This window comes from Linepithema humile, chromosome 3 (assembly GCF_040581485.1).
Source record: "Linepithema humile isolate Giens D197 chromosome 3, Lhum_UNIL_v1.0, whole genome shotgun sequence".
Taxonomy (NCBI): Eukaryota; Metazoa; Arthropoda; class Insecta; order Hymenoptera; family Formicidae; genus Linepithema; species Linepithema humile.
This window is the reverse complement of record NC_090130.1, coordinates 2,581,871-2,608,145: the sequence shown is the minus strand read 5'-3', so window position 1 is coordinate 2,608,145 and position 26,275 is coordinate 2,581,871. Positions and strand designations below refer to the sequence as shown.

At 41.1% G+C, this 26,275-nt stretch overlaps 2 long non-coding RNA genes across 3 annotated transcripts in view; one reads left to right on the top strand and one right to left on the bottom strand.

The window, feature by feature from the left end:
- The window catches only part of LOC105676360 (uncharacterized), a 205,804-nt gene that overhangs the window by 176,346 nt on the left and 3,183 nt on the right, over positions 1–26,275 (bottom strand). The gene's annotated exons all lie outside the window — the stretch shown is intronic.
- Positions 262–25,654, top strand: LOC136998751 (uncharacterized). Its single transcript, XR_010889287.1, has 3 exons — positions 262–1,743; positions 17,547–17,644; positions 20,053–25,654. It is a non-coding gene; the product is annotated as an uncharacterized lncRNA (long non-coding RNA).

The following is a 26,275-nucleotide window of genomic DNA, read 5'->3' as shown; positions in this document are numbered from 1 at the left end:
TTCGCATGCAGGTTTCGGAACTGGATCGAGCATGGTAGAGCGGTGCACATGGTGAACGGGTTGGCGCGCACTCCGCGAAAATTATCCACTTTTGCGGTAATTTGTAGCTGCCGACGCGCATGCAGCATCGCGCAAAATGGCCGAGAGTTCGCAAGTCCGGATTGGCGACGACGGAGCGGATTATTTGAGCGGCGGTTGGTGGTTCAGCGTTGCCCGACGCGAGTAATTTTGATCGTGATTATACTAATTTCATAGTATGCCCCTTCTCAGTGGCTTAAGCATCGGCCGGGTTCACACGAGCAGCAACCCGAGCCAGGAGTAACAGTGTCCGCGAAATACAGAGCGGTTCGAAAAGTTTCTTCTCCGCGCCGATCGCATCCGATTTTCCGAACACCGAAACCGACGGATCGCGACGAAATTGAGGTACGTTTCTCTTTCGAAATACAGAACGATGTAACTGGCTCAGATCGTTTGTGAATTGATAGCTTCTTTGAGATTGGAGAACAAGAATTAAGCGCAGACATTTATTCGAAATGTACGAAAGTAATTTCTCGCAGGCGCGATCGTTTTATCCTTCTATGTTGTCACGTAACGCTTGACAATCAAATTGACCGATCGTCATGTGTGTGGGTCGACGTGTATGCATAAAACGCAGATTTCGTGCGACACGCGTCCTTTTCTCTCTTACGGGCGAAATAGAAGTCGGAACACGAAGAGCGCCGAGCGTGCGAAGCAGCCGCCTCAGCTATTGCTATTAACGTCGGCTATATTGAACCATAATTGTCCCGCGTTGTTAGTGCGGCGTATTCATGGGCCAAAGGCCCCCGTTTCGCCTCCGCCCCTCTGCCCCACCGCCCCTCCTAACTTCCACCCTTTGCATTTCTTTCCTTGTCTCGCACTATCATTCTCTTTCTTCTACCTTCTAGAATTCCTCCTCTCGTTCTCTCTCTCCTCTCTCCTCGTGGGCAGCAAGCGGAGCAGCGCTGCCGCCGCCACCGTCGCCATCGTCGCTCTGGTGGGGGCTAAATTACCACAATTTTGTACTTTTTATACCGCGAGGGAAAAAAAAGAGGATAATTTTTGGTGGAAACGCAACAATTTTATCGGCCGTTGTTATGTGAGATCAGTTGGTGTCTACTGCCGCTGCGCGTTACACCTGTCCGCCTCGTGCGCTCCGATCCGCGACGGGACCAACGCGTTTCCGAATGTCACTTTGACCGAGAGACAGCTTCGCGACATTTTCAGCGCTAAGACGTGCATTGACAGGCCGACGACCTTGGTCGAAGAATGATCCCCGCCGATCACGTCAATTTGCCGATCAAGCCCGCGCGCAGCTGCATCCGTCAAGCTCCGTGTCAGATGACGTAATGACAGTTGTATCATTGTACTTCTTGCACAGTGACATTGAAGTGAAGTGCTTTTTTTACGCGTGATACGACGACGCAAGGAATCCATAAAACATTGGCAAGACTTTTTGCTTCAAGATGCATATGTGCGTGATTATTCCTGCTACCGAGTGCACGTGGCACGGACAAATAGTCGCCATTTTGGCGAACGTTCGCCCTTTTCCCGCTTGGACGTTACATGGGATTTTCATGTGTGGAACAGCATTGCTATGATAGTGTGGAGTCCGACGAACTAAAACTTTCCGCAAAAGTTTCTTCTGTCCCTTAAGCTGTTGTTAGGTGTTTTGCTTCGGATGTTTGGCTTGATGGGAATGCACACATGTGATAAGCCGGCCGGGTAGGTACCGTCTTCTAAATAGTTTATAGCTTAACAACTACCTATGTAGTTTAGCGAACAATGTATCATGCCTATGACCGCTGCCTCAATCCTGTTGTTCAAGTTTGCTCAAGAAAAAAAAATCCTTAACATTAAAAGTTACAGCAAAATTATAGAAATCGATAGTTGTGTTACTTGCGTCCACTTACCAGTGACACATTTCCTAAAACAGTCGATTAAATATTCCTTCCTCCATAAACAAGAGAGATAAATCAAATTTCTCGAATTGTTTTATTGTAAAAAGAATAACTTTGGAATGTTACTATTCGGCTAATGACGGTAGCTCGAAAGAGCTCCTTCTTCAAGAAGGCTGCGTCGTTTGATAGAAACAATCGGCTACTAACAGACGACTTTTAATTACTAGTTGTCGCCGCAAAAAGAATTCGCTATCCTCCACGGCTTCTTCGTCTCGAACGCATAGCACCTCCCCAAATGGATTCTTCGCGAATTCCGTGCCGGGGGCAGGAGCATCACTGTCCAGGGAGATTTATATCCTTGGAAGTTACGTCCTCACAGAGGGGTGTTCACTTTGTGCTCAAAGTTTTTTTTTTTTTTCTTCGTTGCTTATTCAGCCGTGAGCGTATCTGCCTTGTACGCAAGAATTTCGAATATCGGCCGAGGGTATTGCAACAAGAAAAAAAAACGATTCAAAAGGGATGTCGATGATCCTTCGTAGCCTCCGAGGCGATTTAGATGACGTAACCTTGTTAGAACTTATCTGATCTAGAGCTGCTATTAAAAGCTTCGATGCGCTACGCGGACGGCGTTCTTCGCCCCTTCCATCATCGAGAGAAAATCAAGAATGCGTAAAGTCAATCAAGCAATTAGTCTTCGAAACCAGATATAATACAAAAAATCGAGACATAGATTTGCAGAGTTCTGATATGATTTTTTTTTTATAATAAAATTGCTTTGGCGGAATTATCCGTAAATGTGTTAAAATTTAACGCGAATATTATTTCGACGCTAAAATATCATAAACATTATAATACAGTAAGTGGTACTTGTGCAAGCATCCGTGTTTACTCGGCTTATGGTCTTTAATGGATGCATGAAGATGCTATTCATTGTTCACTGGCAATTTCAGAAAATATACAATGAGTCAGCGTTCAACCATCAGTTTATGAAATCAGATAACCTGAAAATTCGCGTATTAAACGCGTTATTTTCTACCGTATCATAATAGTCTATTGGATTTTGAATGTCATGCATTGCAAACTTATATTGCAATGTACAAGAATATAAGGATAATTTGGCAAATTTTTACTCATCGAAATTTTAAAATGCAGTGTATCAAATATTATAATTCGAGATTATACTCTTTATAAATCAAGTGCTTTGCTCTATTATGCTTAAATAAATTCTAAAACTGGAAGCTATTATAATGTTATTTATAAAACTGATATTATTAGAATAACGTAAAACATATCTCCTTACAAATCATCTACATTAAGATTTTCGCCTGTTTTTTAATTGCTTTAATTTTGAAAATTAACGGAGAAATAGAAATTTACGACACAACCGCAGTCACAAAGTTTAGAAAATAGTATCATTAGTGGAAACTTCTCTAACTCTGTCATTATCCGATGCGCTAAAGCGAGTATTTTTTTTCGCGAGGAAAAAGAAGGTTTTTAGAACACGTTACGATTCTCCGTAAAGTAGACGAGATCGGCAAACCAGTCGCGTCCATTATTGATGCCGAGAGTATCTATCGCTCCCGGGCTTGGTGGACCAACGTCGAAAAAGGGGGAGAAGAAGGCAATAAAACCGCAAGGGCGAAGAGGACGGAGGTAAATAACGGTGGAGGAGGCGTGGTTGGCGCGATGCGGCGCCCTCAAAGCACGGTCGTCCCTCGAGGGTACATCCTTTAAGAGCTCGAGGTACGGCGACCGTCGAAACTGGGAGCCCCCGAGATAAGATCCTCCTAGTTATCGAATGGACTCCCGTTCTCGATCAATGTACCGAAAACCCGTTCACGAGTTTCGACGGAGCCGCGGGCGAGCCGATCCACCTTCCGATCTCATCTCGCGCTCGAGACACATCAGCCTTGAACTACCACAAGGACGCTTAATCGCGATCTCGACCACTCGGATGTCCTTGATTGATTTTAAGAAGTCCTTTGCTGATTGAACTCGCCGCACAAAATCACCGTCGGCGATTTCTTCCGCGAAGCATGCGCGCCGCCCGTCGCAACGCTCGTTTGTCTTTCCGACGGCACGAACGTTAGCACCTGCTACCACTCGTTGATCTTCGCAACAATTTGAGTAATTTCGCGTAAATTGAATTTGATTGTTGAATGTAACTCGAGTTTTCATTGTGATTAATGCATTTATTTAAAAATTGCGCGTAAAAAACTTATCGTAAACATTAATATAAACCGCAATACTTTTTAGCCACAAATGATGAAGAAAATCGCCTCCACAGCTAGATTATATCGTCCAAAATTAATGGTGTAGACGACAGGCACGCGACATTTACTCATTTCCTCGAAAACGAGACAAGATACATCCGCGCCGGATAAAAGTAGAAATGGTCGAAACACGCCTAAAGCCCCAAGGCTCCAAATGGGCACCTTCGACCCGAGCTGGCCACGGAAGATCATTTTAACGATGATACGATGAACCCGCGGCTACGGAAACAAAGACTGAGACATAAGAATGAAGGAATATACGTCGTTTAAGGTGGTAATTACAGCCTCTTTTTATATCTCGCAGCCGCACGGCAGATGCGGCTAATGATAGCCCGAATGTGCCGATGTGTCTCGCAGCGACGGGAGATGCGACCCGAGTTCCTCGGATTCTGGCGCCGTCGATCAGACGGCCGGCTACCACAATCGAGAAATCATCGAAATATCGCGTGTGATCACGATGACGGAAACGTCTACATGTGAAGCTGTAATGTACTGCCGAGCGCAAGGATTCGAGCCTTCAAATTGGTAGCTTCGAGGATTCTCCGTTCTTCCGCGTATCTCGCGCGTGGACGCACGATAATATGTAGTCATCGATAATTCGCAGCTATTAACTCGAAGCAACTATGTACGAAGTAGTCTTAGAATTCCCTGCAACGGATTTTGAGATATTCAAGTTCTACATCGCATGTCGGTTTCACACGTTGCCTCCAGGTGTTCCTGGGATATGTCGGAATATTCAACGGCGAAGAAGTGTATGCTAAAACTGTTGATTTTATTCTTCCGCTTTTGTTCCACAGTTACCTTTGTTTCTTCTCATTGTATTTATAAATTTATTATAAATGAATTATGAATCGGCTAACCTGCTTCATTTAACGATTGGAGCCGAGGCGCAAGGAAGTATCTTTTCCGTTCATAATTATCAATATTGCGAATGCAGCTATTTCGAGATACTCACAAAGGTGTAGAATTGCTAAGCATGGGTGGGATGCAATAATTATAAATGATAACGAAGTATTAAATTTCTTGTCTATTGTTCGTGATAAGAAGCACGATCTCGCGCGTAACAAGTACACAGTTCGATTTATCTGCGTAACATCTGGAATGAAACGGAGCGGTGTCTCGGAACAGGCGTTTCACGCGAGCCACAGAATTCCGAGAAAGCCGAGTTTCACGAGAAAAACTCTGGAATCTTACGAAATTCGTTTCTACGTCTCTATTACACGGGATATTCAATCTGTATGCAGATTCCGGGCCGGGTTTTGTCGCCCTTGGTGAAATTAAACTTGCTGTACTCTTTTTACACGCAACCACGCCGAAGCGGAGTGTGCGTCCGCACGAAAAGCACCAAGTTCTGACCCCGCCCCGCGCCACCAGCAGCCTCTAATTACCAAAAATTTTATGAGCCGCGCTGCGGGTTCTGTCATTTGTTTGCTCAAGCACGCCGGAAGTTCGAGCTAATTGATTATCCGCTAATTTGTAACGTTGTCTGTTTAGAAAACACCGGTGCACCGACCCTATTGCCGTCTTCTCCGTCTAACGTGTGACAGCTGCGAATAAACGATTGTCAATGCTTTCCAATACAATATCGCAAAGCGTAATATATTATTATTATTTATTGTATAATCTATATATTTAATTAAAATATTTTTGCATAATTTATTTTTAATTTTTTTAAATAAAAACGATTTTGTTCGCAACACAAACAATAAATGATGTATATCGCTACGATTGATGGAATTTCCACGAGGAAACTTTCGTACATTTCTACCCAGACAATGCATATGCGTGTTTTCAGGCGCCCGATACGTGATCAATGATTGAAGCTAGGTATAGGCCAGGTGAATATACAGCTGTTCCATCCATGAATTTCTAATACTTCAAAAATCGCGGCTTATTCGCATGAATAATAAATAATCGTGCGAAGTGCTTCCATATCGAAGGATCGATTGGCCATTTGCCGTCGATGTTCGAAGTTTAATAACTAAATAAACGATAAATATCAAGGAATAATTTCTCACAAATTGCTTAATTAATAAAAAAAAATTACATAATTATGTATATACCCTAAAACGATTACAAATAATAATTTAAAGTCATAAATTTATAACAATTGGTTTGTATATGCGTAAAACTTTCTATCGGGTGAGAAACAAGACCGTAAATACGTCGACTTTCATTCGCATGAAAGTGGAAGCGAGCAATGTTTACCCTTGCCTCGTTAGCGGATTGAATAATTGTATCAAACTTAATCAGATAAAGGCAACGTAATTTAAGGTCGTTGACGTTGCGTATCTCTGCGAGGCGCGTTACTCACGGTTCTGCGATGATGAGATTTGTCTGTCATTATGCTGGTTATTTTTACCTCAATGCTAATTCAAACCGTGGGAAGGGGGAAATAATGCGTTTAGATTCAAACAAAATTACGTCTTCAACAGGCGTGATTGAATGTCATAAACGATTAATTATTACATACATTACTCTTTAATCAGTAAGCGCTAGATGTAAAAATGCATTAAATGCCATCGAACAAGCAATCAATGTTCTTTTTATACATAAAAGATGAGGAAAACTTGCTTAATTATATAGTATCAGCAAACATTTTGTATGACTTTGTGTAACAATCTGCGAGAAAATAACCTTCAGAAAACAATTTAAAATAAGTATATGCTATTAAAAACATCGATACGCGTAAAAAATATAACCGACTATTGTTTGAAGCTACTAACATAACTGAGAGATAGCGCAAAAACGGTCGAGTAATCTCTGGGTAAAGCAAATAAATCGTACACTCTTTAGGTATTCTAAGTTCGACTCGAGCGGATTCTTCGAAGTTACTCGAAGAACAAAACGAGGCCCATCATGGAGCGCGCACCATGCTTCGTTAAAAATTTACTCGACGTAGTACTAACCGCTAATTATTAGTCACAAAGTTTCTTTCTGCTAATGGAAGCAGCTTTTCTTTATAATCTTCATTGAAAATGCGCTTTATAAACCTGCCTTTGGCAGTGTGCAACTTCAAAGGGATACTGATATTTCTTTCTGCACGCTCATCATACTTTTTTTTTCATTCTAAGCACTTTTCTCGATACGATTGCGGGGATAAAAAAAAAATGAAAGACATCAAAGGATATTCCCAAATGTGTATGAAAAATCCTTTGTGCTTTGTTCGCCTTGATATTCAAGTCACGATTTTCGTCTTGTCGTATTATCTACTTTTGCAATTTAATTATGTACGCTCATGCTATTGGCAAAGAGTCGATTATTCGCATGTATTTATATATTGATGAAGAAATTATGCAATTTTATTAAAAGTTGCACCGTGCGGTAAAATGATATCCGTGCTGCATCCGTATGATTATTGTACTATCTCATACGTACTATCTATGCAAATAAACCGTGAGAGAGATACAGCATATTATTACTATATTACTATATATATATATAATTTACTTATTACTGGTTATCTAATAGAGTTTGCTACTTTCACCGTGTCGTCGTCCACCGAGAGACATTCATATCAAAATAAAGTGGAAACGCTATTAGTTCTTCAACGACGCAAGCAATTGCGTGGTTGGAAAATGTAACGTTACACGGTGGTGTAGACAATTTTCGAGGGCACCGCCTCGAAGGGAGAAGTGCGGGAGAAGGGCTTTCGGGGTCAGAAGCGGCAGCGTTTCGCTGCGGATCTCGCAGGGTCTCGGTGTGCCGCGCTGACCCACTACGCGGGCCTGAGCTGCGTAATAACACGGCAGCACGAAACAAACCGACGAATTAGGTACTATCGGGTTCTGCGAAAGCGCTCAACAGACAGACGTTACCGGGACGAACGAATGAACGAACTAACAGACGAACGGACGGACGGACGGACGGATGGACGGACGAACAGACAGCTAGCGCGAGAGCCGAGCGAGCCGAGCGGAGCGAGGGAGAGAGCGAGTCGTGGGGAGAGCGAGACCTCGAAAGGGCCTGGCCTCGTGCAATTACGGAGCCTCAGCAACCCCGGCATTATCCCCAATTATCCGCGTGCGTTTTGAAGTTAGGTTTTCGGGTCCCCTCGGGGGCCAGAGCCCGCGCGAGAGCCACCGCGAGGCATCGCGACCCAAACGTCTGTACAAGCCTCGGAGATACGGAGCACGGAAGGAAGGAGAGGAGGAGATGCAGAGAGACTGGAGCACCAGCGATCCATTATGTGGCGTCTGCCGTCAGACACGGATCGATTTCACCGTTTTGGCGCGGTGTCTGGTCTGCATGCTTTTTCTTGCGACCACAAAAACCGTACGATCGAAACGGTCGCATGCCTTGCGGCGACCATTGCGGAGTCTCGAAATATGGTGTTTCTGCGTGCGATTTCGGAGTTATCTAAATTAACATTTCAAATATAAAGAGATAGCTCAAACTTCTTTATAGCGCAATGGAAAATAGTATCAGAAATATTTACGTAATATTCCAGAGAATATTTTGTCAATAAGTCCAATACTTTTGTGCGTAAATTCTTTTGGGCAAAAAAAGGATATTTAATAAAATATTTATTAATAAAATTTTGATACCTTTTTCTTTCTTTTATATATTTGCGCGGAGATTTTTGGTGGGAAAATACTATAATAAAAGGCCGTATCGGATTTTATTTTACAAAGTACATCATACTACAAACTGATATTTATAAATATTAGAGACACAGAAGAATTATTTTAAGCGAGTAGATTTATAAAATTTAATTTAGTTTGTATAAAATATTAACATAAAAAAAATAGCCAGGACAATACGCCACTTGAACATGTACTAAATTGAAATACTAGTGATCTATTGTATTACGTGGCATTTGCCATCAACTCAAATCGATACCGACAATTCGAACCTGCGGACCTCTTAACCGCAAGGCATGCGACCGATTCGCCACGAAGAGCTGATGCAGAGCTATTCTGACAACCGCACATCGAATCCGGTATAATCGCGAGGGAAGGACGAATGAAGGAAGGTCGAATGGCCGATTGCGGCTGCCAGGTGAAAACCGTTACAGATCTATCGAGGACGAGCCTTGCTTTAAGCCTTGCTTTAAACATCTAAATATGGCACACCGTTTACAAGATCTTTTACGAATTCGATGATGAAGTATCGCAAACGTGACGTGGAAAGATAAATTTAATTCTGGAATGACGATAATCGCAATGGTGTCACTGGGTTAAGATAAGCGTGGGCTGCCATCGATTGCAATTTATTGCGATATTATAACGGGACCGCTATAGATCACGATCAAGCATACTTCGAAGACGACGACGTCGAAGGTAACAGGATCAACAAGGAAGAGAAAGGTAAACAATGACAAATACCGGAGACGGAAGTGAACGGCTGTAAATGCATTTTTGTGGTCACGCGTTCTTTTTAGACCTAGATATGATATTAACATCGGGAAACCTTCGCCGTGGCCGCACAAAGACTCGCCTCGACGACGCCGGAAGATGAGATAGAGAAGATAAAGCGAAAGAAAGCATTCTACGTAAACCGTTATGACGGCACGGCGTTGATGGAAGATTGTTTATCGCGTATTTTTCGTACCGTTATTTTCTCGCGAATATTCATAATTACTATGCCCGCAAATAATATCGGCGCGAAGTAACCGGAAATTGATCAAGATTGAAAAAAATGAAATATTTAAGTAATTATACCGTCAACAATCAAGCACGCGGCTAATTATTAATTTAATAAAGGTCATTATCAGGGTAAATTTTTTATTTTTATATTCTTTATGAAGTTAAATTGGAGACTTTTTTATGTGTATAATTAATCTCACGGATATAATTCAATAATGCCTCAAAAATTGTGGATATCATATTTTTAAAACACTTTTCAATTTATTTATTATTCAAGAATCGAGCATGATTTATCACGATTTAACTGAATACCTACACTCGCAATTAGGAATCTGTGAACAGGAGAAGCAGCGGAGACCCAAGACTTTAGTATGTGGACTTTGTATTTAACCGTACCTCATGCATGAATCATAACAGCTGAAAGGCGGCGAAGAAATCTTATGCGTAATTAAGTATGACCGACGCGCGCAATACCTGGTATTAGCCGACTTGTCTAAACGAAAACGAAACCGAACAACATATTCGTAATTGCTGGCGGCTAGCCGGTCAACTTAACCACCGTATAGCTTACCGTGTTCCGACAGAAACTTCCTAGGCGCGTGTAAAGGAGGGTGTAACCCGCCGCGCGGTATCTATCTCATAAGCTTTCGCCGATCGACGGAGGTGATCTAAGCCGCTCAATCATGAAAGGGTAGGGCCGGGCGGGCCATGAAAATAGGGCACTTTCGAGGACTCTCCGGGCGAGCTCCACGCGGACGTGGTTGGCGTGCCACGGGAGATTTACAGTCTCCGCACCGGAAAGGGTACCGAGAGGGCGGCCGCTGGAAGAATGGTTTCCGGTGGCGGTAGCTCATAGCCCAGGCGCATACATCCGCGAAGACCGATACGCATGCCGACGCCCGCAGAACTAATGCCGAACCGGCCGGCAGACACGCTCGGATACGTGCTCGCATGCCAGAAGGGTTTGTATCTAAAACAGATTTCTCACCGTACTTGCATATATCAGAGCGCCTTGTGCCGTGGTGGGATTCTTCGCGGAAACGTGTACAAGGTAGTTTTTACCCGACGCGAAACTTGTCCGAGCGTTTCCATCCGTCGGAAATCGCCGGCTCCATACTTAATATTATGCGATTCATGCTGTGTACGCTCTCGCTCTCGTCGTATGTTACATTTAACCGCTTGAAAAATATTCATGAAGAACAACATTGTAATGCAACGTCGTATTGTGCTATAGAATAAATATACAAAGCCACAATTTTAAATAAATTGCGTTTTATTTTAAATTACTATTTTCCAATATTTCCTTTATAAAACTCAACATTCTTTGAGCAAGTAAAATTTATTAATTTATTCTATTTTATTAATAAGCATTGCATATTTTCCGCTTTCTTCGCACTGATCCTTCGACACAGTACACGGAGTGCTAACCGAACACGGTGCGACAATAAAAATATCTAGCGTAAGATCATAACGCGGCGGCGAACATTGTTACCCATCTTTCGAGCATACGGTCTGTTTACGCCGGCGATTACACGCGAGACTAGGAGTTAAAGTGTTAAAGGGATTCCAGCTTTTGTTCGTTCCGCGTTCGGGCGTGAACCACGTGTCGGTTATGGTCGAGCCTGCTATTTCCCCGTGGACGATCCCTTCAATCAAGAATTACGTACAGCACGCATGAAGCTCGTCGCCGCGTATGCACGTCGTGCGGTCGGCGCAACTCGCGGCTTACACCTTTCGAGCACAATTTTCATAATGATATGCAAAAATGAGAGAGGTCGAGTCTGCTGCGCGTCTCCACCTGACAGAACAGACCACGCGGCAGATGACCACCGGTATATTATACGCGCGTTTCCGAAACCGATATTCTTCGGGGATAATGAGCGCCGCGACGGACCGCCTACTATCGTGTGCGCGACATTGACATTGAGCTCTGTTCTTTTCTGCCGTCACCAAAAGTCGAACAGCGTGCTTGTTAAAAAAATGAGCCCAGACGCAGGAAAGTGCAATGAACTCCACCGGCCGGTCAAATTGCTACCTTCTTCAACCCACCCTTCTTATTACGACTCTAATTCCGTTATGAAAAATCACTTTGAGAGAGTTTTCGAGTTGAATTTAAGTAAGAACTGTGATATACACAAATAATGCATTTACATGGTGAGACAGCTAAAAACTTTCAATGTCAATTTATAAAAATTAAAATTTTATTCACGAATAACTGATACAATCCGCTTCTAAAATTTTGCGGGTGGGCTAAAACTTCTGCATCTATTATTTTTAATTTACTATATAGTAACGTTATTGCTATCGCCTTGATATCGTCAAACGTAAATTTTATCAAGATTTCTAAAGCATTAAAAATGAAAGAATCGTTGAATTTTAATACGGGATTAATTTCGATTAGAATCAACGATAAAAGTTTCCAGTGCATGTGAAAAATTACATCGATCGTTGTTTCAAAAATATTCCTCGACGGAAACAGCTAAGCAAAGCAAGATTCATGTTAATTATTATTCAATGTAAATTATTTTTATTTTTCTGCTGCATTGTTATAATTATCTTTGGGCAACGTTAGTTGCTATCTTAAAAAGAAATGCCTTATAGTAAAATAACGCGCTGTGCACTGCGGACGGAATATCAGGAGACTATCGACTTTTCTCTACCCATCGTAAAACTAAGCGGCCTTGATCGCTTCACGTAGGAAGTTCATGACCATGATCTAGGAAGATTGCATCCGAGTCCGCAGACGGACTTGGCCGGAACACACTAGGATTCTCACGCAAGTTTCCGCGTACAGGCGTACTCGCGCGTTTCTCGCCGCGCGTGCAGCTTTCGAAATATCGCAGCGCTCCGCTCTATGGTTCGGTGCCTATCAATCACGTGGCGCATGGTCCGACAATAAGACTCCTCGAAAGAAGGAGCTATTATCCTGCCAGACTCTGGTGATGCACGACCTCCAGGTCCCGACGGTGGACCTTAAGCCTTCGCCAAACGATTGTGAGCCGCACGAAAATTTTGCAACGTTTCGCAAAATAACGAGTAAAGCTTCTGACGATGCTCGCATCATAATAGAATTCTGTATTAATCTTGATGCCAATCAATATAACATGATTTTGTTGTACATTTAATTTTAAAAGGCTTTAATTTACAAAAATTTATAGCTACCAAAATATTTAAGCAAATATTTAGCAAAATGAAAAGATTGTGAATGAAAATATTGTTCAATCAAATTTTATTATGATAAAATCCAATCTATATTCATCAATGAATCTGTAATTAACATGAAATATGTGATGTGTGATATATAATATATATTTCTACACTTTATAATATGTGCACTTTATCTAATTTGGAAAATTTTTCTGAAAGTAGTAAAACCTTAACATTACAAAGTTGATATGTGTACTTAAGAAGTATATCGTAGAAATCTCTTTAAAATAGATGGGGTAATATCAGTAAAAAGTACACGTTGGAGCCTCGGCTCGCAGAGAAGAGAATTATGATGGTGCGGGCCCCCAGGAAGCCTCACGTCCGTATTAAATCTCAGGCAAGCACGACGGCATAATGAAAAATCCGACAGTAGACATAAGTCAGAGCCGTCGCGAGGAAGAGCGATCGGACTCGTTCTCCTCTTGAATATTCATCGATCTCTGCCTCGTACAATGGCAGGGTTGAGAGCAGAGAAAACGAGATTCCGCGCTATTAATGCAAAAAGAACACCCGCAACGATACGATATTCCGTATTAATATATATATTACGATCTTCGTAAAACATATTTAGGCTGCTTCATTCTTTATATATACGTAATTTTTAAATTAAACAGCGATAATAGCGATATTTATTTTAGCCATTAGCCATTATTTAATTTTTCAAAGATCGTATACATCTCGTATATGTCTTGGGATGTTCGGAATATAAAATATTATTCAGTCAACATGCACACTCATATCTTTTCATCATACTAGCTTCAAAATTCAGAAACCCATAAATATTTTATTATCTTTAACAGACGTAAATATTTAATTCACATCTAAATGTTTAACAATTTGGACCATCGATAATATTATTTGAATCCCAAAATAATAATCGAATCGATCAGAAGTTTCGCGAAGATTTTCATGATTCAAGATAGCAAGATCTCGCGAGGTGTTCACCATTCTTAAAAAATCGCGTGTCAAACCAGTATCCGCGTACCCTCGAGAAAGAAAAACTCGTCGTGTGTATGTCGTATGCATGTAGCCGAAGGCGCACACGATGCCGGCACGATCTATCGTTGCGTACGGGAAGAACGCATACGTACGCGCCGACGGCGCGAGTCGTCACGAACGCAAGTATAACGAAGTCTGAAAAATAACCGCGGGGAATTCACGAATCACGCGACGCATCGTTCCCGAGGTTAACCTCCTCTCATGCCCACGATCATTGGTTTAATCCCATTAGGTTCGTAGAACTCGCCGCGTCGCGGAATTGCCTCCCAATTATTCACCATTGCGACACTTTACTGCTTTATAGCAGCCTTGTTATTCATACATATGCAAATGCTTTGCTATTGAATATGAATGAATATGATGAATCAAGATCGCATGCATTTCATTTTATGAGATTAAACGTACAGATATATTTTCTCTTCAGTACCAATAAGCGTAAATTTTAGTTTAAAAACTAGATGTTATCTCAACAAAATTTTATTTATGGAATTAAATATATATTTGAAAACTGATAAAGATTTTTCGCTAAACGATTTAAAATGCATCTGATTTCACATTAGCCAAAGAGTTCGTAAGTAAAACACAAAGCAAGATATATCACGTATTGTGTGTGCACGTGTGTTTGGAAAAGAATGAAATCTTCACGGAAAAGTCGTTTAGAGACTGCGCTTTAGGCGGTTTCGCGCTCGCCCTTAAACTTATTTGCGGGGTGTAGTCGCTTTCGAAATGACATGCAAATGCAATAAGCATCCAAGGCAAGTCTGGTTTTTCAGGGCGTTACCCTTAGAAATTCTGGTCGGTTGGTTGGTCGATGCAGAACGTCGAGGGCGGCGCATCTGTCGGCGGAAGATTTATATCCCGAGGCCGAGGTTGCTCCTACCCACTCCCGACTCGCGGCCGTGCTAGGCACGCCGGCAAAAAGCGATTTCGTTTCGGAATTCGTGAATCGGCGGCGTCTCAAAAATTGTTCCTGCTATCACGCAATGGATGAAAATATTCTAATCTGATTTACACGTTTCGGTAAATACAACGATCTATCCGGACTCGAAATTCGATGAATTCGATGAAGCGATGTTATCAAAAATATGAATCAAGGGAAATTATTTGTTCGCATGTGCAGAACATAAATATGAAAAAATCCTAGACGATCAAGCGGAGATCTATCAGAGTGTCATGTTCACGAGGATTAACAAATTGATTGAGTCTCTCCGTTGACAGTCCCGAGAAAGTAATCAACTCGCACATAATTAATGAAATATTCACGGCTACCGTTTTGCGACACGCGAAACGTGACGCTCGTATTTTAATACTTTGCAGATTATGATGATTCAAATACAGATACGCCGCTACAATAAACATTGTTTATCATCGATGCACTATCGGTCACAGTAATACACAATTCTTGTGCGTTAAACAGCCAGTAAAGTAACAAATATAGAAATATGTTAATTATATAAAATTAATTATTGCCGTATTATGAGTAAGACAAGCATTTCAAACATGATATACGACAAGTTCAATGTTGAAGAATATGTAATTAAAGAACACCTAACGCGATATTCGGAAAGCTAATGATTGTGATCCGAGGAGTCGAAATCCAATGCAGATCCTTCTTGCGGTACGAATACCAGACATTAAGGCTACCACGGCGCGGTTCAAAATGGAGAATTCCGGCTCGGCGAGAAAACGATGCGATGCGGCGCGATTATAACTCGGCCGCGAGGGCCGTCGGGTCTATCAAAACCCGCTCGGCCATACATCAATGCCATCTATACGTATAATTTCGATGTCGACTGACTCGTGCTTTTATTTGCCACGCGCAAAAGCGAAGGCATACGCGCCGCAATTCGAGATTTGATGTTAGCCAGCCGCGGCGATGTACTTGACTTCATTTTTTATACGTCGACCCAGACTTTTCGAAACTTCATATATAGTAATCTGATAGAACCGACATGCGAAAAAGAGAAGGTATTTTGTAACTCATAATTATTGTGCAACATCGGTGTAACGTATGTGGCGCTGAATTGAGGAAAAATTAGTGGCCATTGTACGATTATTTTTCTTACATAGATCAGTCTATCATTATGCGTAGGAAACATGATTGTATTTACGCGCTATTATATCTCTCGCAATATAATATAATTCACATACAAACGTGGCGACTCATTGTTACAATGCGATGCAGTTCAGTAATGACAATCTGACTGACTAAAGATCAATTAACTAAACATGGAAAAGACATGGCGCACGACTGAAAAAGGCGCGGAATATTGTTAGCAGTTAAACGATGTGGTATTATCTGAAAGCGATAAATGTCACAATGTGGTTTAATAGCCCTGTAATTTTGGTCACTTAACTGTCATCGCGCGAGTTATAGAGATATGAATAGCATTCAATATCTTTCCTGCTTATTGTTAGATGTGATTCTGATTGACACATCGAGATATAAACTATTTGCCTTTCAATTTGACTTTTAATATAAATTTATATAATTTTATGAATTTTGCGCTTCAAAAAAAATGTTACAACTACTTTCTACACAATTCTTGTAAATTTTTAAGCAAGTTCTTGTATATTTTTTAAACTTTTACCGTGGCTGTCGCTTGCCATTCGTGGAATGCGCATATTCAACGTACACGATATTCTTTCCCGCCATTTTGCGTTATCTCGAAGGACGCGGGCGAGGAAGCCCATACACCACGCGCTCGCCGCGCTCTTCTTACGCCGAGATCGGTAATAACCCAATAAATCAGAGTACCCCAGCCGGTGCAATTACGTTCCGTGGCTGAAACTCGCAGAACCCAACCCCTCTCGTAAATATTGCCCTCTGCGCACCGACGCAGCATCCTCGCTCGGGATCCGCCGCCGTTTCTTTCTCTCCCAGTTTCCCTTTTCTTTTTTTTTCCGACGATCTCACGACCCCGCCGCAACCAGGAGGATCGCACGCCGGGGTTGTCGACGATACTCGTGCCTCATCCCCCTCGCGCGCATCTCGCTTGTGTTCTTTTATTACCGCCCGCCGTTCTTCCCGGACGCGGACACCATAGCGCAACCATGGGAACCGTCGTGACGCGGAGTGTTCGGACCCTTTCGGGGGGTTTAATTGCCACTGTGCGATCTGTTAATTCGCGAGTGTCAGCTTGAGAAAGCGAGCCGAGAAGCGAGAGGGAGGATTTATCTCTCCGCCGTCGACGGCATCGACGTGAAGATGTTGAGGGAGTGCGTGTTCGCGAAAATATGGGGGTCGAAACGCGACGGGCAAGAATGCGTCTGGGCGCCATGATGGGGTCATGGAAAAGAAGAAGTGAAAGACAAAAGACCGAAAGTCCTTTGTTGTAAAATATGTTAAACAAAATAGTCGAGATATTCAACTTTCCCACGCAAAAAGAGTATCCCGTTTATTTAAAAATTAAATGCCCAGGCGTCGCGTAACAAGCGAAAAATATTCTTTAAAATTAATAATATATTTAATACTTCAATAAAATATCGTTATATGTAATCTTTGACTTTCTCACAATGGATTCGCTGATGAAAATTTGTATGATTATGGTATCTTTCAGGATGGCGAGAAACGGAAAGAATCTACCTACAGTGGCGTTTTACGAAAATTGTCATCAGCATGCGACGCTCCGCACGCTCCGCACATGACGTACAACAGGTATACCATCACGCGGAGGCAATTCTATCAATTTCGTCATTCTCGAAGGGGCAAGAAACGCGCGTTTGTTACTTCTGACAGCCGGCTTCGCACTATTACGCCAATAATATATCATCGCCGGACAGCATAACGATTCGTTTGTTAGAGTGTCCATGACAAAGCATTAAGTAGAAAAACGTGAAACGTAAAAATGACACAAGGCAAATTACGCATCGTTTGGTCACACTGAAATTTGCACGAAAAAAGGATCGGATAAATGTCGCGAATGATGCATTTCGCATACGGCCAGTGTGCGTTATTGCTCGATAATTATTGGGAGAAATCCATTGCACCGTGACACGCAATACTAAATAACATCACATGCTGGTTCCAGTTTGTAGCATGCAACGTGAATCGATGCCGAATCATCAAAAAACTCGCGTCGTTCAACTTTACACAAATTAATCGCTTTGTTTTTACTATTCCTATGTTTAATGACGCGATAGAGCGCGTTATGCACTACATACGTTCGTTCGATAATATCACGAACTTTTGCAATCAATATTTTTCCTAGATAATATTGCACAAACAGCATGCAATGGAAACTCTGGATGATTATTGACGGAACGAAAATAACACTATTGTTGTGTAGCTCTATGATTATTGCCTATTGTCCTTGTCTCAGAAACGTATATCATAACATCTTTATAATATTACTAAAAAAAATTATAATATTAATCCTTCGAAAACTGCGATATTTGCCTGTTCTCCGAAATAGAAAATTGAATTATTCACACGTTCTGTTAATTTTTTTAAATGCATCTTGTTGCTATCATTCGCAATTTAAATATAAAAAAATTACTACAGAACGCAAATAGATTTCTTTAATCGTTTCAATCTAACAGCTAATGAGAAAACCGAGTAACAATGGCGTTTTTCTGGAACACATCGGTTTGCCATCGGCGTTTCGGCGTTAGGCGATAAATCTCGTGGTGAGTGGGTCTTCAGAGGCCGCACCGCGTTAGAAAAGAAGAAAGTAGAATGCGAAAACGAGAGAATGCGCGCTGCCAATAAATTTACGAGGCCATCCGTCTTCGTAGTACGCACTTGATGCTCACGCTCGCGATAAAAGCGCAGCTCGTCTATGCGGTCGTGTGCATTTGTGCGCACGGCACATATACGTATATACGATTCTAGAGGAACGGTTCGTTATTATAACCCACGAGGCGTAATTGTTTCCAAGGAACCGACATGGCGAAGACCTTGCCTGAGAACATAGAGGTATCGGTAGTTCTGTACAGGGCGTTTCAGCGATAGTGCTAGTAGTCACGACCACCTCGCCCGATTCTAATCGCGGCAACATGAAAGAACTACGCGTTAGGATTTGCATCGTTATTACGACCGCACTTGCGATCTTAAAGCGGCGATATCGCGAAGAGAATTTGCTGTGGAAAAGATTGCTGTAAAAAAATATATGCATATTTCTTAACAAACTTCTAACACACATTTTCCGAATGTATATTTAACTATCTGTATTTCAATTATTTATTTATTTCAAAAACTCAGTTTTTATTATCGAAAAAATATATTTCTAAAAATTGCTGGTATAATTTATATTTAGCTATTTTATTTCTATTTTCTAAGCTATCTTTAATGAATTCAACCTTATTGTCGGAAAATCTTAAAACCAAAGAGAAGTTAGTAAAAGAAACTTGGGAAGTTGAGTAAAACAGATTAAAGCAGGTGATAAATTAACCACTTAAACTCATTCATCTTAGCTACCCATTCAATTCATCAAAATGTACAAGAAAGTATGTTAACGAAAGCTATAATTTAACTTCGACGAAATTGTAGTCGCGGAGTGATAACATTGTTCCAGATATACGTGATAGACGGTAACGAATATTAACATAGCAGAAGGATAACGTAAGCGACACGTAAACTTTAACGTAGTTTTGCTAAATTTAAATTTGGCACGAGTTGCAAATTTACGACGACTTTGACGGTATCGATGCCACGGTGAGACCTTGCTCACAAATGTCGTGATATTAGTTTGCTTCCGCGGGAAGCCCGAATGATAGTGCCGCTAGTCACGACTGCCTCGGTCGATTGCAATCTAGCAAGCGCAAAGGAAGCCTACGGTTGTATTTTTATCGGTGATCATGCAAAGTTGCTTTTTTTACAAACGTGCAGCGTCGGAAACATACAAGAGTTTATCGATATCGCAACTTTATCCGAATTCTATATAAAATAATAACGCAGAAGAATAATCGAACAAATAGGCAACCTGTCAATTGCAATTGAGATTAGAAATATGTTAATCGAACAACGATATACTTGATCGAATTTGTTGATTGCTGAGAATGATGCAATAAATTACTAGATGCGTCATAAATCAACCGCGATTAATTTTACATATTTACTTCCAGATTTCCCTGCGTCGTGAAGACTACAAGGACACATACAAGTTTTGCTGAGGTAGTCACGGCCGGAAGATCATCCTTGGAGCAACTCCTCCCGACGGTGGTGGCTGCATAATTAATCTCATAATATGCAAATTTTTTTTTAATAACAAATACCTAACTATTAATCAAATTCGTGATTACCATATCGTTTCCGTTGCGAGTAGGACGAAGGAAATGCGAACAAAATACGATTATTAATCGCGTAATACTACGCACTCAAAAAGCATATCATTAAATCCATTTTAAGTGTATAGTATTATGTGATTGATAAACATTAATGAATTAAATACACAAGACAAGTATTAATAAAATTACATCCGCAGAGATAACTTTGTGCTATGCGAAAAGTTATCACATCCATCATACACAAGTTGCTCATGAATTTTAGTCTTATCACGCTAACTATTAATTATTTACGCAGCCATTAAAGTTTCAAAAACTGTTTCTCCTTAGCGCAAAGTGCTAAACAATTTTCGAACATCCAGTGGTGCAAAATATAGACGCAGGTTTACGCTTGCTTATCTACGCGCAAAATTTTTGCGCGTTTCATGGTGTTCTCGCGTGTTATGAGAGAATAGCGGAAATATACGCGTGCGTCAGTGAGAAAAAAATGATTTTTTAGAGCGCAAACCCGGAATGGCGCCGGCGGTCCGGTTTAATCTCGACACGCCCATTACACCGCGTACACATTACATCACGATCGCATTCGATAGCGAGCGTATCTGTACGAGCCCTATCCCCCCATGCCTACCTGCGATACGTGTAAGCCGCAATTAAAATTCAAGAAAAATTCTCGGAAACCTGTTCCGAGACTGAGCGAAATATTTCGCTGCAGGGTGGTCACGCAGGAACGCTAGTCACGGATGATCTCGTTTAATTGCCTAGATGCTCCCCCCTCGAAGTTCTTGTCGTCCGATATTCTTCACCGTCTGTCGCGATAATCAATTACTCCGCGCAAAATTGGATACTTTTCGACACCTTGTTAATGCTAGACTCTTATCACCATCCAACTTCTTTTTAAGATAGATACGTAACTCAACAACGTAAGCTTTAATTAGAATATGCAGCGTGTGTACCTGATTTCATACTCAACATCGATATATTTTAGCCAATAGAAATTTATGGCTACAATAGAGAATAGTTTGATAATAAATATTATATTTAATGCATTTTTGAGATTTTAATCATTCACGATAGATTATTTATGTAATAACCTTGTCCTTATTAACATCGCTTCTTCGTCTTTACAATAGTTTGACAAATATGTATATAACGACCGTTCAGTGATCATGCATATGTAAAACAGTCACGTGCGACTCGCTCAATATTAGAAGCGTTCCTAGCGTCCTGTATTGCGGTTGCAATTTTCGCTCGCTAATCATACGATCAGTAATCGATAAGGTCGTCACACCACGCCATAGCCGTGTTCCCGGGAAACACATACAATATCACTCAACCTATTATTTTTACAACTCGTTGGTAGTTTTTTTGCTTTCTATATTGGAATGTTTCTGCAGCAGCGTCCACGATCGAGCCTATCGATCACGCGCAATACCGGCGAGAGGAAATTTCTTCGTGGAAATCATTTTCTAGCGTGAGTATCTTGATACTCGGAAAATGTTGCGCAAGTAAAAGAAAAAAAGGAAAGGAAAAAAGAAATAGCAACGTAGTACGCCCGCGTGTGAGACTCTGAGCATTGTTGCGATTTCGTGAAATGGCGTGCACGAGAGAACAGTCACGAGAGACGCGGTCTCGGGGAACCACCATTTTGAAAGATGCTGCATCCTGCAGGTCGTACAACCCACGCAAACCCACGGCCGATGGAGAAAACTCACACTACCGCAACCACCCACGTTTCCATCCCATTGGTCGAGGCATCTTCACCCGTCGGATACCACACCACCCACGGACCCGGATCATTGTCAGGTTTGTACAAGGTGTCCGTGAATCTCGAGACGATAGAATATTATCTCGCTCGTTTCAATAACCAACGAATCGCGTTGCATTTATTTATTATATGACATTACGTTCAATCCTAGTTATTCAAACTAAGTTTAAAAAAAAAATCACGATTGTTATCATGTTGCTTTGTATTACAAAATATGAATGTTTGTAGTAAATCAGTTAAGTTTGTATTGTGTCTCTACAAATAATTTATTATATTATTTAAAAAATCAGTTTCTCTATTTTTTAGTTACATGAATTGGCATTTAACATTTTTTTTTCGCATCGGCCAAGAAAATTTATTCTCCTAAGTGCGAATTTTAAATTAAGAACAATAAAGATGTCATAAGCTGCATCGCGTCAATAGAATTGTTTAAATCTTGTCGAACAAACTAAACTGAGCTGTCGCTTGCGCCAAAAGTGCTCGAAAGCCAAGTCAATAACAAACGGTATAGTGAATTGAAGACAAAACACGTTTCGCCGGGTGAATAGGAAGGTGAGTCTCAACACGAGAGTTTGCGGCTTCCCCTTCGCCGCACGGATTACGGTGGGTTAGGCTAGGGCTAGATTATCTCAGTGACGGTAAGTATAGGTTAGATCGGCAGTTCTAGTCATCTCGCGGCTATACCAGGAGCATTGCTTCTACGAACACGTAAGTCCCGCCGCGCTCGCCGAGCGCGCCGAGCCACGCGATAATTCATGGGACTTTATGCGCACCTTGTGTAATGCTAGTTCCGACGATTTTTTTTTTTTTTTTTTTTAGCCTTCGTTGTACGAGGGCGAGCGAAACCTCGGACTTCGGCGACGGGTTAAACAAATGTGATTTCGCGGAGAGAGAGTTAAGAAACGCGCGAGAAACAAGATGATTAGATGTAAAGAATCGTAAATATGAGAACGTGAAAGATATCCCAGACAATAGATTTGCGTAATTATTTCTGATCGCAATTAAAAATCTGATATATTATGGAAATTAGATTGCTAATAAATGTTTGATTTAAAATAACATAAATAGTTTTTAAAAGTGATGTTTCCACCTGAATATATTATAATAGCTTCCGTTAGATACCGACTTTCTCTACTTCGTAATTTTCGATATAAAAAATTGAAACAGTCACACAGCCTAAAGCTGCCAAAGTGGTTATTAAAGCACATTATTCAGTGCTTCTGTAGAGATTCCGGATCGCGCAAGATCGAATCTATAATTGAATCGCGATTAAAGAACCGCAATTTTTCCATTAACCGGGCACTAACTTTTATAACAATTAACGCTCGCGACAAATTGCCAGAAACGACGATCGACCAGATAAACTAATTGCCGTGTAATACGAGGCATCCGCGAAAAGAACCTATTCGTCCTATGAAGGCAGCGATTGAGCGATGAGAGAGGGCAAGGAGAGAACAGATACGGTGGAGAGGAGAGGGAAGGGGAAGTTTAAGTACTTGCGCGAGCTCTAACATTACCGCGGCGGTGAGATAATTTTTCCTCTGATTACGGGCGGGAGCAATATTTCAATTAGTTGTCAATTTAGTTGTCGGCGCCTGACGGACATATACGTATGCGAGAGCACGCCGCGTGGCCGAGAATAATTAACAATAAATTATCCGAAGGAGCTATCATTACGCCGACTAATCGCGGCAAATTGACCGTTATATTATTAAGCAGCTTGCGGACGTTAATTGCGTGCTCCGTGTGAATCGTCTTGAGAGACAACGACGCCTGGCGAGGGGGGGGAGGGGGATCGCGTCGCGAACGACTTAGGTGAATAATTGAGAGCTGAGTACATTCGCGTTCGGGATCGTAGATCATGCAAATTAATCAAAGCACTCTCGACGAAGTTAAATCGTTGCGAAGAGAGATGTTGCGACGATAAAAGGACCTCGCGAATCAAAGACATTTGAGTGCCTGTGATTGATCGTTCGCAACTACTATTTTTCTGGCGCCTCTTTCATTTTGAGTACAAAAGGATGGTTCGTTAATGTTTCGCGAGATGCCTTTGATGTGTCCGCATGTACAATTAAGACCGTTCTTAGTTATATTACCATAATTAGAAACTTATGTAAACATATTTAATCAAATAAATTATTTTTTCAGACTTTAGTTGACAAATAATTTTGTATCAATAAATGTTGATTGAAAAATCGATAAATTATATTAATTGATAGTACAGCTGGTAGATAAGAGTAAGTTTAAGAGTAAGTTTATGAAAAGAAATAATTTATATTTCATCCTGAAGTTTATGTAAAAATAAATATCAAGCGAAATGCACTAATAATGAGTTATTGATATGAAAAGAAGTGGTCAATATTTTTCCTGGAAGCAAGATCGCAAGTGTTTTCGTCTGATTCGTGCAGATGCCGCCACATCGCGTGAATGCGATTGCACGGTGCCTGCATGATGCAACACAAGATGGCATAGTTAGTATCGCTTCAGTATAACAAGTTGTTTATTGACCATAAAATTTCATAAATACGAGCGGCGAATACTTCACAATATACCGATGCATTTTTCAGATCAGCAAATAAAAGCAATAAAAGAGAATAAGCATGAGTCATACATGATTACATTTGACAGAGATTATGAAGTATGTTATAAGTGCAAGCGATGAAAGAATGCTTATGCAAGAAAGTTATTTATATTATTGAGAAAACATGTATTGAATATTAATTATATCGTCGTGCAGACTCGTTTGCGTAACAAAGTAACGACGAGCTTATCGCTTCCGTTCGCTATCGTCGTCATTACGCTAAAGTAAATGGAGAATTAAGTTGTGCGATTAAGTGTGCAATTTATGGCGATAGGCACGGGCCGAACAGCTCCCATTACACACCGTAAGCAGATATCTAGAGAGATATTCGTATCGAACTATAGATATCACGTTAAAAATAAAGCGTAAGAGAAAATTGGCAGTCACGTGACGCCAATTGCGTCTTTCAGCGTTTGTAGCGTAACCGCAAGGCAATTTATTGTAAAAGACATGATTTATTTGCTTGATATAAACAAAGAATTTTTTATATATTATTTAGTGCACACACACACACACACACACTCCTCTCTTAAGATATAACTACGATTTATTAAACGTTATGATTTGTTATATTATTTCCAACTGAATTCAACTGTCGTATTGCAGTAATTATAATTCAAATTGCATGGTAGAGAGACATGTGCATATATGAAGTAATCAAAGGGCAATTTATTGAGCAATGTGATGACCGAAATAACCGAAATTGCAATCTACCGTGTCATTTCGATCGCATTTTAAGTAGCTTGTATTACAGTTAAAAGAAAGTTTATTTGCAACAAGTTGAAAAATGAAAAACAGTGCAATTCGAGAAAGAATTTCGATTTTTCTTACTTCCGATTGCTATGCAATAAAATATGTACAAAATTGAAGTGTATTATTTCTATGACATCGACTTTTAGCGAACGAGGCGAACGATTTTGCAAAACGATTTCAATTTCTCCTCGTGCCAGCTCACGGAGATCGCGCCGCGATTCATCGTAATACGGGTCCTCGATCAAAGTGCGAAGCCGCGCTCACGATCTCGTACAATCGCATATCCGAGCGACTCGAAAGTGCGAAGCGTTTACACCGGTATTTGAACTTCGCTGATGACGGTAATCACGGCTCGGCTCGACACTTCAATTGCACGTTTCGTCGGGTTTCTGCGCCTCGGTTATTTTACGATCGAGAGTAACCCACCGCGGTGGTCAGGATCGCGTCCTTCCCGTCGTCTTCGTCGAATCGAAACCGCGAATCTCGTTTCCCCTCCTCCGATCCCTCGTTCGACCCACGCGTCCGTTCCTTTTCGCGTTTCACGCGTTTTAAGGATACGCGCCTAAACCCACGCCTCCGCATTGCACATTTACGGAATTCATTATATTACGATGTACTGAACTATCGTTCGATATCGACGTATCGCTTGTCACGCCGACAAAGTACCGCGCTATTATACATATTATTTCTATGGATAGTTAGGTGACAAATGTCAACGTGACTCAAGAAAGACTAGGCAATGTAGGTCATTATGACATAATACTCCATTGCAATTTGCATTTTATCGTGTTTCTATACCCCGCTCGATTCAACGCAAAGTTTAGCGGAAAATTAACACGATGAAATGTACTGTTACGTTTATGAACAAATACTTATTCTCCAGTGAGTAATTAACTCGGTATTAAGGGGTATTTTTTTTAATATCCATTTTTTTTCTATTTTAAAGAAAAACCGTGTAAAATAAT